Raw genomic sequence first — 4,879 nt, forward strand, 5'->3', positions numbered from 1 at the left:
ACCTCGGTCCGAAATGATAGATACCGGCACACCATGAAGGCGAACAATCTTCCGGATATAGATCTCAGCTAACCTCTTGGATGAATAGGAGACTGCCACATGAATGAAATGCACTGACTTGGTCAGCCTATCAACAATGACCCAAACTGCATCGAACTTCTTCCGGGTCAACGGAAGTCCAGTAACGAAGTCCATAGTGATCCTCTCCCACTTCTACTCGAGAAGCTCACTCCTTTGAAATAAACCACCAGGCCTCTGATGCTCATAATTAACCTGCTGACAATTCAAACACCGCGCCACATATGCCATAATATCCTTCTTCATTCTACGCCACCAATAATGCTGCCGCAAATCCTGATACATCTTCGCGACGCCCGGATGAATCGAATACCGGGAACTATGGGCCTCCGCTAAGATCAACTCTCGAATCCCATCAACATTGGGCACACAAACTCGTCCCTACAATCTCAAAACTCCATCATCATCTAAGGTAACCTGCTTGGCACTTCCACGTTGGACCGTGTCTCTAAGGACAAACAAATGGGGATCATCTAACTGCCGATAACGGATATGCTCCAATAATGAAGAACGAGCGACCGTGCAATCTAACACCCGACTAGGCTTAGAAATATCCAACCTCACAAATCAATTGGCCAAATCCTGAACATCCAAAGCAAGCGGCCTCTAACTGACCGGAATAAAAGCAAGACTGCCCATACTAGCTGACTTCCTACTCAAAGCATCAGCCACCATATTGGCCTTCCCCGGGTGATATAAAATGGTGATATCATAATCTTTCAACAATTCCAACCACCTTCTCTGCCTTAAATTCAACTCTTTTTGCTTGAACAAGTACTGAAGACTCTTGTGATCAGTGTACACCTCACACATCACACCGTACAGATAGTGCCTCCAAATGTTCAATGCATGAACAATGGCTGCCAACTCCAAATCATGTACTGGATAGTTCTTCTCATGAATCTTCAACTGCCTCGAAGTATAGGCAATGACCTTTCCATCCTGCATCAACACTGAGCCAAGCCCAATACGGGAAGCATCACAATAGACTATATAAGGCCCTGAACCTGTGGGCAAAACCAGCACCGGTGTCGTAGTCAAACCTGTCTTGAGCTTCTGAAAGCTCGCCTCACACTCATCAGACCATCTGAACTGGGCACCCTTCTGGGTCAACCTGGTCATCGAGGCTGCAATAGATGAGAACCCCTCCACGAACCGACGATAGTAGCCTGCCAACCCCAAGAAACTCCGAATCTCTGTAGATGATGCTGGTCTAGGCCAGTTCTTGACTGCCTCAATCTTCTTTGGGTCTACCTAAATACCCTCTGCTGATACGACATGACCCAGGAATGCAACTGAACTCAACCAAAACTCATACTTTGAAATTTTGCATATAGCTGACTATCCTTTAGAGTCTGAAGAACCACTCTGAGATGCAGCTCGTGCTCTTCCTGGCTGCGGGAATATACCAGAATATCATCAATGAAAACTATCACGAACGAGTCCAAATAAGGCCTGAACACTCGGTTCATCAAATCCATAAAAGCTGTTGGGGCATTTGTCAACCCAAATGACATGACCAAGAACTCGTAATGTCCATACCGAGTGCGAAAAGCTACCTTAGGGACATCAGATGCCATAATCCTCAACTGATGGTAGCCAGATCTCAAGTCTATCTTTGAAAATACCTTGGCACCCTGAAGCTGATCGAACAAATCATCAATCCTCGGCAGTGGATACTTATTCTTGACGGTGACCTTGTTCAACTGCCGGTAATCAATGCACATTCTCATTGAACCATCTTTTTTCTTGACAAACAACACCGGCGCACCCCAAGGTGAAACATCAGGTCTAATGAAACCCTTCTCAAGCAAGTCTTGCAACTGCTCCTTCAACTCTTTCAACTCTAGCGGGGCCATGCAATATGGCGGAATAGAAATGGGCTGAGTGCCCGGAACCAAATCGATGCAGAAATCAATATCCCTGTCGGGTGGCATACCCGGCAGGTCTGAAGGGAAAACATCAGGAAACTCACGAACCACGGGCACCGAATCAATAGAGGGAACCTCAGCACTAGAATCACGAACATAAGCAAAATAGGCCAAACACCCCTTCTCGACCATATGTCGAGCCTTCACGTACGAGATAACACTGCGGGTAGAATGACCAGGAGTCCCTCTCCACTCTAAACAGGGCAAATTCGGTAAAGCTAGTGTCGCAGTCTTGGCATGGCAATCCAAGATAGCATGATACGGGGATAATCAGTCCATTCCCAATATAACATCGAAGTCGACCATGTCTAAAAGCAACAAATCAACACGGGTCTTAAGACCCCCAATCACCACAATACAGGAACGATGAACTCGATCGACCACAATAGAATCACCCACCGGTGTAGACATATAAACATGAATACTCAGTGGATCACTAGGTAGAACCAGGTACGGTGCAAAATAAGAGGACACATACAAATACGTAGACCCTGGATCAAATAGCACTGAAGCATCTCTATCACAAACCAGAATGGTACCTGTAATGACTGCATCTGAAGCCTCAGCCTCGGGCCTAGCTGGAAGGGCGTAACATCGGGGCTTTGCCCCACCACCCTGAACTACCTCTCTAGGACGGCCTACTGCTGGCTGGCCTCCACCTTTGGCGGCCTAAGCTCTACCTTTAGGACCTCTACTTCCACCTCTAGCACCTCTACCCCCACCTCTAACTGGCTGGGCAGGCTGTAGAACGCTTGGTGCCTGTACCATAGCACGAGAACCCTGATGCTGAGAGCTACCTGGTGCTCGAGGGCAAAACCTGGCAATGTGACCTATATCACCACAAGTGTAACAAGCTCTCGGCTTCTAACCTTATCGACCTAAATGACCACCTCAAAAACTCTGAAGCGGCGGTGCACTGATGGGAGCTGGTGGTGCACTATAAGGCTGCTGATCAGAATAATGCGTTTGAGAATCACGACCACCTGAAGTACCATGAGATATCTGGAGAGCTGACTGAAAGGTCCTAAGAGGATGGCCTCTACCATATGAATCTCTACCTCCAAATGAGGTACCACTAAACTGCCTGAATGACGGGGCCTCTTATCTGACCCATGACCACCTCCCTGTGATAGAACCATCTCAACTCTGCGGGCCACATTGGCCGCCTCCTGAAAGCTGATCTCACTCCCAGTCTCCCTAGCCATCTGGAGACGAATCGGCTGGATCAAACCATCAATAAACCTCCACACCTTCTCTATTTCGGTGGGGAGTATAACAAGAGCATGGCGAGCTAGATCAATGAATCTGATCTCATATTGAGTGACCGTCATGGAACCCTGCTGGAGGCACTCGAACTGCCTCCGAAAAGCCTCTCTCTAAGTAACGGGGAGAAAATTCTCCAGAAACATCTCTGACAAGTCAAGGACGGCGACCTTGTTGGTCTGGCTAAGCAATAATCTCTCCACCAAGTTTTGGCGGATCCAGATAGGCGAAAGGCGGCAAAATCGATCCCATTGGTATCAACAATACCCATGTTCCGAAGAACCTCGTGGCAGCTATATAAGAAATCCTGGGGATCCTCAGAAGAAGCACTGCTAAATGTAGTAGTGAAGAGCTTGGTGAACCTGTCCAGCCTCCACAAAGCATCGGCGGACATAGCCGCTCCATCACCGGTCTGAGCTACTACACCCGGCTGAACTGCCATAGCTGGTTGAACCACTGGTACCTGAATTTGGGGAGCTACCTGCTCCGGAGTGCGTGTAGCAGGAGTCTGAGTCCCTCCTCCAGCCTGAGAAGTGGTTGGTGCTACTAGAAGCAAACCCGCTTGGGTGACACTCTCCATGAGGCCCACCGATCGGACTAGAGCGTCCTGAAGAACTGGGGTGGCAATGAACCCCTTTGGGACCTGAGCTGGGCCCACTGGAACTGCTGGGGCTGGAACCCCCTCATCGAAATCAACCCGAGGCTCCGCCACTGGTGCTGCTGCTCGGGGCTGAGCTCTGCCCCTACCTCGGCCTCTAGTGCGGCCTCGGTCTTGCCTTCTGCCCCTAAGGGGAGCTGCTGCTGGGGGCTCGGGCTGCTGAGCGGTAGATGAGGAAGCGCGTGTTCTCGCCATCTGCGAAAGAACAGAGTAGAAATTCAATCAGTATTTGAGAAACAAAACCGCACGACAGGAAAGAACAAATGTGAAGTTTTCCTAACTCCGTAGCTTCTGGGGGATAAATACAGACGTCTCCGTACCGATCCCTCAGACTCTACTAAGTTTGTCCGTGAGTTGTGAGACCTATGTAACATAGAGCTCTGATACCAATATGTCACGACCCGGATTTTCCACCCTCGGGAGACGTGATGGCGCCTACTATTGGGAGCTAGGCAAGCCAAACATTACTTACTTTATCATTACAACATAATCCTTTTTAATAATTATCAGCATTAAAATAAAAGCAACTGATTTAACTAAATAAGCGGAACTCTTAAATTAACGAAAAGCTGAATAGAAATGCGGAAGAATTCAATATAAGCCTCTACCCAAGACTGATGTCACAATACTCACGAACATCTAAGAATACTAAATACACTGCCTGAAAGAAATATATCTGTTTGTCTCGAATACAATGAGATAACAGTCTAAAGTAAAAGATAGGGGAGACGCCGGGCCTGCAGATGCCTGCAAGGCTACCTCGGTTTCTCGCTAGACTGAAGGCCTGCTACTACTACTATCCAAGACCTGGATCTGTGCAAAAGAGCACAGAGTGTAGTATCAGCACAACCGACCCCATGTGCTGGTAAGTGTCCAGCCTAACCTCGGCGAAGTAGTGATGAGGCTAGGACCAGACTCCAAATAAACCTGTGCAGTTCATATATATATA

Source organism: Nicotiana sylvestris, chromosome 9, assembly GCF_000393655.2.
Source record: "Nicotiana sylvestris chromosome 9, ASM39365v2, whole genome shotgun sequence".
NCBI classification, from domain to species: domain Eukaryota; kingdom Viridiplantae; phylum Streptophyta; class Magnoliopsida; order Solanales; family Solanaceae; genus Nicotiana; species Nicotiana sylvestris.